The 13,248-nt window shown below is 40.2% G+C and overlaps 1 long non-coding RNA gene across 1 annotated transcript in view; it reads right to left on the reverse strand.

The window, feature by feature from the left end:
• Window positions 1-3,006: 3,006 nt before the first annotated feature.
• LOC134342340 (uncharacterized) overlaps window positions 3,007-13,248 on the reverse strand; it is a 37,502-nt gene continuing 27,260 nt past the window's right edge. Inside the window, exon 3 of the long non-coding RNA XR_010017003.1 lies at window positions 3,007-3,054. This is a non-coding gene — a long non-coding RNA (uncharacterized LOC134342340). The remainder of the gene's footprint in view (window positions 3,055-13,248) is intronic.

Here is a 13,248-nt window from a genome sequence, read left to right on the forward strand (position 1 = left end):
AACATTGCTCGGTTGATCATAGGTTTATCACATCCTTCCATCTCTATCTACCCCCATCAGCAAGGTTTGCCACCCTGGCCTTTTTTTCTCCAGCTTCATGATATGGGGGCTTGAAAGCCTGGACCACTAGACTCGAGAACATTTTCATCCCCACTACTATCAGTGTTTCTGAACGAATTAATTCCTTTAAATCCCCTTCCCAATAGTGCTACCATATTCTCAATTACTTTAACTCTTCACTTCCATTGTTGTCACTTTAGGATTTCTATTTGCATTATCTCCATTTGCACTATGTGGCCATTTTTCTTGCTGTATATATGACAACCATATACACTGGTCACACAAGTAAGGAATCTCATTGCACCCTGGTTGTGTGATATTACAACTAATCTGAATCAGATAGTGCTACAGAGATGACCAATCACTTCTTAGCTCAAACAATGTACATGATACAGTTTCATTGTTGAAGTCAGTAGAACTGAATATCAGCTGGGAAACCATGCTATTAATTATATTAATTATGGTAAATTACCCCGGGTGCAGATGGATGGCAAAATTGGGGGTTGCTCACAGACAAGTGAGCAAATGGGCTGAAGGGAAATAAGTGGGACAATGGGATTAATTAGATTGCTCTGAAATTCAATGGGTTGAATGGCTCCTTTTATGTTATAAGAAAAAATATAACATATTTTGCATGATCATATCCAATTTCATACCATTTTTCTTACTCTATCATCATGTGCCTTGCTAATAGAGCAATTTTGTAGCCTTCCTGAGACCTCTATTTGTTGCACCTGCAATAGGAATATTGCCAGTTACTAGCTCTGTTAAGGCCCTGAACAGTGGCTAGAAAGGCTCATGTTTATCACAAAGCTTAATGTCTTTTTTTGCTGATAGAAACATTTTGGTGGCTCTGTTCCTTTAAGGTCCCAAGAACTAATCACAGGATTAAAAAGTAATTAATTCAAGAATTTCTGATGGAGCCAGACACAGTAGACTAGGTGAGGATGACGAATTTTCCTAAGTGCATAGCGTTAGAGAACTAGATGAGTCATGGTCATACTTACTGAGACAAGACTTTATTTTAGAAACATCCACAAATTATTTAGTTATCAGCTGCTAGGCTGGGGTTCAAACTCATCTTTACATTAGTTGTCTCTGTGTGCTCACCCAGTAACGTAGCCATTGAGCTTCCACAGCCATACGCTGGTAACCTCAATGCTGCTTGCACAAATTGTTTGATCTGCAAACTATCTCTGAGCCTCCTCATTGAATTGTGCGAAGCTATAGTACATGAGTGTTTGAATACTCCTTGGTTACCAAACAAATATTTGAGGCTTCCCTCTGCCGACCTTAGAACACTGGATGCCAGGCTCTAACAAGCACTCTTTGTGTCCAGTGTTCACACATCATAAGAAGTGCAAGAAGACATCATTTCTCCAAATTCAACTGTGAAATTGGGAAGTGGGAAAGGTTTCAAAATAATCAACACTACTAATTCAGCAGAAATGGAGAGAACAGAAGGAAAGGTTTAGGTCATTATTTTCTTATACTTTCAATAACTTCATATGAAAACAAATATTCAAGTAATTTTAGACCACAGAAGGAAACTGATATAATTTTAACTTTACTTAGTTAGGTTATGATTTATTACTCCCACTTTCAGAATAAATCAGTAAATGTAAAATATAATACAGTTTGGCTATTATTATCCCCATCTCATGGGTAAGCACAAACATAGAACTGGTAAGAAACTCTCTTTGAAATGTTACACAAGACTCCCTCAGAGGGGAATCTGTTGGACGGGCATTCCGCAATCTTAAAAGCCTGAAACAGAATAAGAAATTGGTTTACTGCCATTGCTTGTCACTGCTGTTAAGGTGAAAGAATTCAGTAGCATTCTGTTGACTGATGGTAACAGCTTGTTTTTTCATGTGTTTGGCTGCTTGGTTATGTGCAAACTGCAATAGGTGTGGGCAGTTTATCACAGGAATACCAGTGTCAGAAGTACTTTGCAGTAGGATAAGTCAGTCAAGTAAGATTCCATTATAGTTATTGAGCCTTGTGATCAGATAATATGGAACAAAGCCAAAAGGGCAATGTCAGATTAAAAGCATAAATCTTTCTTGATTGGATTAGCTATTCACTGGGATCTACACTCTGTTATTTGGTTGTTGTGAATTCTGAAAAGAAAACACTAACCAAAAATAAGCAGCCAAACCTTAGTTCAAATTTGCTTTTCATAAATTATGTTGTTAACATTTTTTTCCGGAAAGTTACCAAATTCCTGAGATATTTCTTTGATTAATCAATGAAAATTGGCAATGATATTAGCTTCCATAGTTACAAGGGTGCGGTAGTAAAGTGGTTAAATTACTGGTTTGTAAACCATAGGCTTATGGCTAATTGTCTCAAGAGTCTGAATCCCCACATGGCATCTGGCAAATATAAATAAAACTGAGGAACCAGCATCAGTGACAGAGACCAGAAATGTTACTAACACCCATTGGGGGATGAAGTCTGCTTTTTAGCTGGTTTACTTGTACTTAACCATATACTCCATTGATGACAATGTGTTAACAAACCCTTCAAGTGAGTGACCAAAATATGGCAGCCTTACTAACAACATGTATGTCCAGAGATCAAGTAGGAAGTGTTATTTAAGAAGGGATCTAGTCACCACAGAAACATTTTTTTAAATAACAAAATGTAACATTTTCATGTTACTGGGACAATTAATGGCAGTCTCTTCAATTTCTGCAAAATAGTTTCATCAATAAGGCTTTGGCAATAGCTGGGCAATTGAGTAGCATTTAAAAGGCATAAATAACAAATTAAAATTTGAATTAACAAGTTGGCTTGATATTAGCACCTTTTGGAGAGAAGGAGGTTTCCCACATAGAAACTACTGAACTTCACCACAGAGTGCTGAAAATCTACACAGAATAAATGTTACAGCTGCCTGTGATGGCATACTCTGCACAAGAAACTTGTTTCGAAAACTTGCCTATTAATTGCAAATAGAGCCCATACCATCAGCGTGAAGCATTGAACCTGAAGAACAAGCATAAAAGAAATGATTAAATAAGCTTGCAAAAGAAAGAATGCAGAACAACATCAAATGTTCAGCACCAGGTGGTTGCAAATCAGATAAGTCACAATGTATTTGATGGAACTTTCCATGAACTTCCATATAAATATAGAGCCACAAAATATGCAAAATGAGTTTTGATTTGAAGCTGTGTTTGATGCCAATATGTTGAAGTGTTTTGATGTTGAAAATCCTCAGTAAGGGTAGTGTCCAGGCCCTGCAAAAGAAGTAATTCAAGTGGGATGGGCAGCTTCATGAGAAACTAGTCATAGTCTACCAAGGGTTTGATAATCATCATGGTGGTGGCTCATACTGGGCCTCTGAATCATGGAGGAACATTCCTCATTTATGTGACCTTGAGAAAAAATAAAGTACTTCTTCATCACATAAACACCCAGCACTATGCAGGATTAGAAATCAGATTAGGAAATATTGACCCATGCTACAGTTGTAGCTAGAAGGCCATTGTCACCAACTCTGCCGATGTACTTCTAATGTCATGAATCAAAGGCCTCAAAGTTCTCTTTGCACTTCTAAACCTGCAAGTTACAATTTGTTTTCTTGTTTGCAGAGCAGACTGGAAGAACCAAAATGGAGCAAGCAAGATTCTATGGCCCTAGGAACAAAAAAAAATCTTAATTAAATTGAAGGTTTCCATCGTCAAAGGTGTTGTCTGCAGAAGTGGTAACGTCTCCTGCCCCAAGCTCAAAAGTCAAAGTCTACTTTTATGTGATATGCACAAGTACAATATACACAGCATCATAGGCACATAATATCATTTCAGTCACATTTACAAGAAAGACATTAATTATATATAATGTTTACAAGCAATAACAGAATTAGAACAAAAATAATTAAAATTCTGGACTAGGTTGAGATAGGCTTAAGCAAAGCATCATGCTGGATGCTCGTTAACGGTGCTATAGTTGTTGGTGGCTCTGATGCACACTCCTGATGGAGCCTGATCACAGCATACCCTCACTCCAGCTCCCAGATAACCCTGACCCACTGCAATTCATCTCCCACCGAAACAGGTCAACAGCAGATGCCATTTCCCTGTCTCAACGTTCAACCTTGCATCATCTGTACATAAAGAAACCTACCTTAGACCAATGTTTATTGACTGCAGCTCTGGCTTCAGTACTATAATTCTTATAAAATTCATCACCAAACTCTGAAGGGTAAGAATCAATACCTCCCTCTGCAACTGGATTCTTGACTACCTGACCGACAGACCACAATCAGTATTGACAGGCTGCAACACCTCTGCCATGAATATTCTCATCACTAATAATTCACAAGGTGTTTGCCTCAGCTCCCCACACTTCTCCCTGTACACTCGTGACAATGCAGTCAGATTCTGCTCTAACTCCATCTACAAGTTTGCAGATGATACATCGTAGTGGGCCACATCTCAAATAACAATAAGTTGGAGTACAGTAAGGAGATAGAGAGTTTAGTAACATGGTGTCATATTTTCTACCTTTTCCTCAATGCCAGCAAAATGAAAGAGCTGGTCAGTGCCTGTGGGAAGGAGGGTCGTGCATGTATAAATGTCTACATCAATGGTGCTGATTCTACAACTTACATTCTCCGTCCTTTAAATTTTTTTTTATTTGTACAGCTTGTCTTCTTTTGCACATTGGTTGGTTTTCAGACTTTGTGTGTAGTTTTTCATTGATTCTATTGTATGTCTTTGTTCTACTGTGAATGCCACAACAAAAGAGAATCTCAAGGTAGTATATGGTGCTTGAGGCTTTTACTGCTAGTGACCTCTAGTCTTCAGGTAAAAGTACATAACCCAGAAGAAAGTACTCTTAACCGTTTTTGTTCGCTAGTTCCTTGGAACATTTTACAAGTGCCATATCCATAAATTCCTTTTCTTGGTACTGCAGAATCAATGTATAAGAGGTGGATATGAATCAATACTTGGAATTAAAAGTTCACTCAAGTTTCTTACAAAAGAATGAACAAACTGTCATGAATCTCAAGAATCTTGATTTAATGCTTGTTTTGCCATGGCCAATTATAGGAATACGTAATTATTGGGTCTACAGTGCAATGACTGGTGTATATGCAAGTGCCCGGTTTTATAGTTACACAAGCCAGTTTTGTGTGGTAACTATTTACATTGGCTACACTTTTAACAGTTAGTAAATAATTGCTTCTGTTGATATACATTCAATAAGGTAGACTTTCAAACAGATGAATGGAAGGAATCTTGGCACTACCCCCGATATTTAAAAGCCACTCCCATTGAGAGAAGTTCCAATGGTTCCTGGTTCGGCTGCCAGATTCTAGGACTGTCCTGCTAGAACAGGAACTGAAAGAAATACTGGCACGACACCTTTCCTTTTCAGCCAGCACGACTACCTTTGAATAAACTAGGAAAATCTGACTTGGAGAAAATGACAGCGTGCTCCATTCTTTTTCCTCTTGGATGCTGAAAGGATCAGCCCAGCAGAGAGAGCGTTACAGAATGAACCACAGCAGGAAAATGTATTTAAAAGGAAAAGAATGAAGTGCGCTGAAAAATGTTAATAAGACAATCGACATAAGTTTATTCTCTGTTATCCATTCATAGATTATGTACCAGTATTGACAATTATAAATAACACAAGCGTAGTTGATCTTAACTCTAATAATAGCCTGCTATCGAGAGAGGAGGTAGCCTCTCTTGTAGCATGGTGTGCCCATAACATCTTGGAGCTTAATGCTATCAAGACTGTGAAAATGGTGATTGACATCAGCTGACAACCCTTTCTTGCCCCCTCCCCTTGGAAATTGATGATCCATCTGTGTCTGTGGTTGGGTCATTCAAATTCCTAGCGACTGCCATTACCAGTACACCAAAGTGGGACAAGCACTTGACATTCATTGCTGGGAGAGCCCAGCAGAGATTGTTCTTCCTACACCAGCTTAGGAAACTTAACATCTCAGGGCATATCCTGATAAATTTTCACTCAGCCATCATTGAGAGTGTTGTGACCATCTCTATCACCGTTTGGTTTTCTGCCACCTCTTCCTTCTCCAAGACTAGGTTGTAGTGGGTGGTCCGCTCAGCGGAAAAGATCATTGGCAGCCAGCTATCGTAACTAAAAGACCTGTTCATCACAAGAGTGAAGAAAAGCATCGGAAAAATAACTGCTGACTCCGCCAACCCTAGCAATCACCTATTCATTAAATTGCCATTAGAAAGATGCTACAATCCATTGCCACCAGGAATACATGTCATTTCTAAAGCTTCTTTCCTGTAGCTATGAGTTTCTCAACTAAACTCCCTCAGGTGTCATACCTCAACTGCCCCGGCGCACCATCCGTTAAATGCTCTTTTCTGCTTTCCTTGTTCTTTTGACAACTATTAAGTCTTTTCATATTTATTTAAGTTTGATTATTGACTTTTGCACATTGGACTGTTCTGCATATTGTTGGTTGCTCATGGATGTTTGCATTATTGTCTTGTAAATTGTTGGTTGCTATTGTGTGTTGTCTGTTATGGTACTGTCCTGTGTTTTTTACATCACTGAACCACAAACAAGTCTGGTATTTTTAGCATACTGGCAATAAAGTCTTACTCTAAATTCTGATTCAGATAAAGCTTTGAAGCAAACGCTCAACACATCAGGTAGCATCCGTGATAAGAGAAACAGAAGTAATCTTTCAGGTCAAAAACTCTTTTACTGTTCCTGTCCATGGAGAAGTTCTGAGGAAGGGTCATTAAGAAGCAAGCAACCAGAGAAGGGCACAAATTGTCAGTGTTCCCTATCCAGCCGGATGGTAACTGCCCTGTTGAAAATATTGCAACTACTTGTATGTCAATTAAAAATGCTATCGGAGTTGTAATAATATAATTTGAACCGATTATGGAACCTCAAAAAAGAAACAGACTGTTGCAGAAATTTAAGAAACCTTCCTTCTATTTTATCTCCTCAGTGTCCATCTTGCTAATTGACTGCTTCCTTGGTCCAAAGTCAAAATGGTTGTCAGTGGTCAGTGTACTGTCCCCAGTCACAGGGTGGAGTACTAATCCAGTACTAGAAGGTGGAAGTAATTCCAGTGACATCGTTTTTTATAATCAGTGTAAAGAATCCATTGGTGGGAAGACGCTGCTGGTGGGAAGTTTGTGGCAGGAGGTTGAGGAGCAGTAAAATCGAGGGAAACATTCCTGCTCAGCAGGCAGCACTACACAAAGCTTTTACCTTATACTCAAATCCCCTGATCAGCAGCCTGATTCATAAGGCTGGGAAGTTGGAAATCAAACTCAATTCAGCAACTCCCAGTCTTATGAAAATAAAATAATTAACTCTTAACCTTGTAAAATCCAGGGAAGTGATTAGTTGGAATAGTGGTACAGAATCTTAACTTCACAGCGTATCCTGGGAAAGAAAGGTCAGTTTTTGATTATAAAGCTTCCCCAGTGATTCAGGGCTTATTGTTTTCCTCAATGTAATATTATCTGCTTTGACCTACCACAAGCATTGTCATGGAGAATCCACAGTAATACAAGCCTTCTGTCTATTTCTGGATGCTTCATTACATGCATTACACTTCTCATCTGTCTGAATCCACCCAGTATTTACTTCACAGAAATTAGAGTCAGGAGCCGTAGTGATATGTGGTTACATTTTAGCCTGAGAATAACAACATAGTTTCAAAATATTATTTTTCCATATCATGCTATTGTTTACATCATTTTTGAATCATTTTTCTTGCAGATGCTTATTTGCCAAAGTAGGACAGATAAAAGAAATAAATTGTCATAGCTAATGGTGGCTCAAGAAATTGGGATTGATTCTCTTAAAAAAAACTATATTGTTTTTGAAGTCATAGCATCATAGAGTCATAGGACACATCAGCACAGACACAGGCCCTTTGGCCTATCTAATCCACATCAAACCATTAATCTACCTAATCCCATTGATGTGCACGTAGACCACAGTTCTCCAAACCCTTTCCATCTATATACCTATCTGAATTTCTCTTAAATATTGAAGTCGACCCCATACCCACCACTTGCGCTGGCAGCTCGATCCACACTCTCACCACCCTCTGAGTGAAGAAGTTTCCCCTTATGTTTGCCGTAAACATTTCACCATACACCCTTAACCCACTGGCCGGCTGGTGGCGTAATGGCATCAGCGCTGGACCTCGGAGCGAAGGCTCCCAAGTTCAAACCCAGCTGGCTCCCCAGGCACGCTTTCCATCCATGCTGGGTTGAGTGTCGAGCTAGCAGCTGGACCCCATAAAAAAGAAATTGCCTGCTGCAGGAACATCAACAGCAAAAAGTTGATGGCTTATGCTCTCTCTTGAGTTTAAAAGGCAATTTCCTTTTTTTTCCCTTAACTCATGATCTGTAGTTGTAATCTTACCCAGCCTCAGTGAAAAAAGCCTACTTCCATTTACTTTATCTATACCCCCCAAAATCTCCCTCAATCTTTTACATTCTAGGGAATGAGGTCCTAATCTATTTAATCTTTCCCTATAACTCTGGTCTTCAAGACCCAGCCACATCTTTGTAAATTTTCGGTGCACTCTTTTAGTCTTCTTTACATCCTTCGGTAGGTAACTAAAACTGGACACAAGGTTCCAAATTAGGCCTCAACAACATCTTATACAATTTCAACATAACATCCCAACTCCTGTACTCAATACATTGATTTATGAAAGCCACCGTGCCAAAAGCTTTCGTTATGACCCTATCTACCTGTGACGTCACTTTCAAAGAATGATGGATTTGTGTTCCTAGATAACGTTCAGATCACTCCTCAGTGCCTGACCACTCACTGTGTAAGACTTACCTTGACTGCTCCTCCTAAAGTGCAACACCATACACTTGTCTGCATTAACCATCTGCCATTTTTCAGACCATTTTTCCGGCTGGTCCAGATCCCGCTGCAAGCTTTAATAGTCTTCCTCACTGTCCACTAAATCGCCAATCTTGGTGTCATCAGCAAATTTGCAGATCTGGTTAATCACGTTATTATCCGGATCATTGATATAGATTAAAAGCAACAACAGACCCAGCATCAGTCCCTGCGGCACACCACTACTCACATCCAGTCAGAGAAGCAATCGTCTACAACCATTCTCTGGCTTTTTCCATGAAGCCAAAGCTTAATCCAATTTACTTCCTCATCTTGATTGCCAAGTGATTGAATCTTCTTGAGCTCCCATTGGGCAACCTTGACAAAGACATTGCTAAATCCATGTAGACAACATCTACCTTCAATAAATTTCCATAAAATCATATGACTATAAGGCATAGGAACAGAATTAGGCCATTTGGCCCATCACATCTGCTCAGCCATTCAATCATGGCCGATCCTTTCTCCCCCCCACCCTCCCAAGTCCCACACCCAGCCCTCTCCCAGTAATGTTTGATGCTGTGTCCAATCAGAACCTATGAATCTCTGCCTTAAATACATCCAGTGACCTGGCCTCCACAGCTACCTGTGGTAACAAATTCCAGAAATTCACCACCCCCGACTTAAGAAATTTCTCCACACCTCTGCTTTAAATGGACACACTTCTATCCTGAGGCTGTGCCTTCTTATCCTAAACTCCCCCACCATAGGAAACATCCTTTCCACATCTACTGTGTCGAGTCCTTTCACGATTCAAAAAGTTTCAATGAGATACCCCCCACCATCCTTGTAAATTTCAGTGAGTACAGGCCCAGAGCCATTATCAATTCCTCATATGATTACCCTTTCATTCCCAGAATCATCCTTGTGAACCTCCTCTAAACCCTCTCGAATGCCAGCACATTTCTTCTTAGATAGAGGCTAAAACTGTTCACAACACTCAAGGTGAGGCCTCACCAGTGCCTTATAAAGCCTCAGCATCACATCCCTGATCTTATAGTGCAGACCTCTTGAAATAAATGCTAACATTGCATTTGCCTTCTTCACCACCAACTCAACTTACAAATTAATTTTTAGGGTGTTCTGTACAAGGACTCCCAAGTCTCTTTGAAACACAAATTTTTGGATTTTCTCCCCATTTAGAAAATAGTCTATATATCTATTTCTTCTACCAAAGTGCATGACCAACATTGTATTTCATCTGCCACTTTCTTGATCATTCTTCTAATCTGTATAAATCCCTCTGCAGCCTTCCTGTTTCCTCAACACTATCTGCCCCTCCACTAATCTTCATATCATCTGCAAACTTAGCAGCAAAGTCACCTATTTCTTCATCTAAATAATTGAGATTCGGCATAAAAAGTAGCAGTCCCAACACCGACTCTTATGGAACACCACTAGTCACTGGCAGCCAACCTGGTAACTTATTTGGAAAACTCTGTAAGATTGGTTATGCATGAACTGCCACACACAAAGCAATGTTGACTATCCCTAATCAGTTCCTGTCAATCCAAACACTTATATATCCAGTCCCTTAGAACACCTTCCAATAACTTCCCACTATTGACTTCAGAATCACTGGCCCATAATTTCCTGGCTTAAACTTAGAGCCTTTCTTCAACAACAAATCATCATTGGCTATCCTCCAATTTTCTGGCATCTTACCTGGGGCTAAAGGTGTTTTAAATATCTCTGCTAGGGTCCCTGCAATTTCTGAACTAGACTCCCACAGGGTCCAAAGGAACACATTATCAGACTTTTGGGGATTTATCTAACCTAATAGTGCACATGCGCCAGTCGTGCATGCAGCCTGGTACAGCCGTTCCGATCTATTCTTTTACTTTCTTCTTCTTACTTTTTAATTTACATTATTTTTTGTATTTTTCTTTCTCATGGTAACACGTCGAAGCTGCACCCTCTCTAATATGCTGGCAGAGAGAGTTTTATTTGGGTTTTCTTTAGCGCTGGAAATGGTTACATCCCGACACGCGGGACAGAAGCAAGGTCGCATTGCGTATTCCACGGACCAGCAAATTCCGGCCGGCTTAGCGAACAGAGCGATGGACACCCCTGCTGAAATCCGGAGGAAAACACACAGAGGGGGATCACAAAGCCGAGGAAAGAAGACCGGGTTGAGACAACAGAGTCTTTTGGAGAAGAGGAGTTTGGTGGGTAATACCGTTCCGGCTGACCAGAAGTGCACTGAGAGCGGTAAGCGTGAAGGAATTGGGTGCTTACTGTTCTGGCTAACAACGGATGGTGCAATCTGGGGTATATTACGATCGAGGAACGTGTTCGCAGACTGGATACTGAAATTTTTACTGTTGGACTTCCACCACATTCCACCGTGATACAACACTTGGCGTCACAGGAGGTCGTTCCTGCCTGTGGCCATCGAACGTGCAGCTCCTCCCGTGGAGGGTCAGACACCCTGAGCCAATAGACTGGTCCTGGACTTATCTGGCATAGTTTTGCATTTTGTTGTTTGATTGTTGGGGTTTTTTGTATTGCTATATTTACGCTCTATTCTTGGTTGGTGCGGCTGTAACGAAACCAAATTTCCCTCAGGATTAATAAAGTATATCTATCTATCTACCTATCTATCTATCTAATTAGCCCCAATAGTACAAATACCTCCTCCTCTGTAATCTGTATACACTCCAGAGGACCAATTTTGTCCCTTGATATTATTTTGCTCTCAATATATCTGTCAAAGCAGTTAGGATGGTCCTCAATGTTGTTTGACAGAACAAACTCATGCCTTGTTTTAGCCCTCCTGATTTTCTTCATAAATGTTCTTTTGCATTTTTGATACTCCATGTAACTCATTTATCCTGAGCTGCAATGCTCCTCCTTCTTTTTGTTAACTAGGCCCTTAATATCCTTTGAAAACCGAGGTTCCCTGAACCTGTTATTCTTGCTTTTTATTCTGATAGGAACATGCAAACTCTGTGCTCTCAAAAATTCACTTATGAAGGCCTCCCACTTACCAAGTCCATCCTTGCCAGAAAACAATCTGTTCCAATCTACAATGACCAGATCATTTCTGATACCATCAAAACTGTTCTTTCTCCAATTTAGAATCTCAATTTGAGGACCAGACCAATCTTTTTCCATAATTGCATTGAAACTAATGGCAATATGATCATTAGATGCAAAGTGTTCTCCTGCAAACACTATGTAACCTGGCCTGTCTCATTCCCTAACAGGAGATCTAATATCACACCCTCTCTAGCTGAGACTTCTATGTACTAATTAAAGAAACTGCCTAAACACATTTGACAGACTCTTTCCCAACCAGCCCTTTTTCAGTAAGGGAGTCCTAGCAAAATAAATGGAAAGAAAATCACCTACTACAACTGCCTTATGTTTCTTGTCTGCAATCTCTCTACAAATTTGCTCCTCTAAATCTCACAGACTGTTGGATGGTTTATAATATAATCCACTAACATTATCATCCCTTTCTTATTCCTCAGTTCTACCCATAAAGCCTCACTATATGTGCTCTCCAGTCTGTCCTGACCGAGCATTACTGTGGCATTTTCCCTGACTAGTAATACCACCCCTCCCCATTTAATCCCTCCCACTCTGTCACATCTAAGACAACAGAACCCTAGAACTTTGAGCTGCCTTTCCTGTCCCTCCTGCAAACAAGCCTCACTAATGGCTAGATGTTGAGTCAGGAGAGCCCAGAAACTACATACAGTGACATCTTCACCTCTTCCTAAAGGAAAGATAAGCTAGGGACCAGCTTCACGCACATAACCCCCCATTCATTGGGTCTCAGATGAGAGGTGGAACAGACTTTGAGTGTCAACTCACTGCAAGGTCTAGATGATGAAATTCTGAAACTGTAGCAAATCTGTGTAAGTGATTTTATGAAATAAATTGTAAGAAGCCCCATTAAAATGAGGTTGGCAATCTATCCAAAGTGACAACCATTTATCCATCTCATCCTTTCATATCTGCCTACCCCACTTCACCACACTTTTTAAATAAGAGTGACCCCCGCTTAAGGTTAACTCTATCAGCCAGTTCCACCCTTCACTGTACTCTAGCATTTCCCTACTACACTTCTCAAACATATACACCACTCTTCTGTCCACTTCTTACACACCATAGCCAAAATGATAATGACAAACAGTGAACAACCTAAACCTATGTTCCTTTCTCTTTGCAAGGCAGTTTGATGTGTGCCAGAAAGTGGCTCTCCTGCCAAATGATCAGAAACAGGCACTTCACAGCCGAACAAAGATGACAGCTCTTGACTCATGATGTTGTGTGCTGGAAGTT

Source organism: Mobula hypostoma, chromosome 2 (assembly GCF_963921235.1).
Source record: "Mobula hypostoma chromosome 2, sMobHyp1.1, whole genome shotgun sequence".
Classification (NCBI taxonomy): Eukaryota; Metazoa; Chordata; class Chondrichthyes; order Myliobatiformes; family Myliobatidae; genus Mobula; species Mobula hypostoma.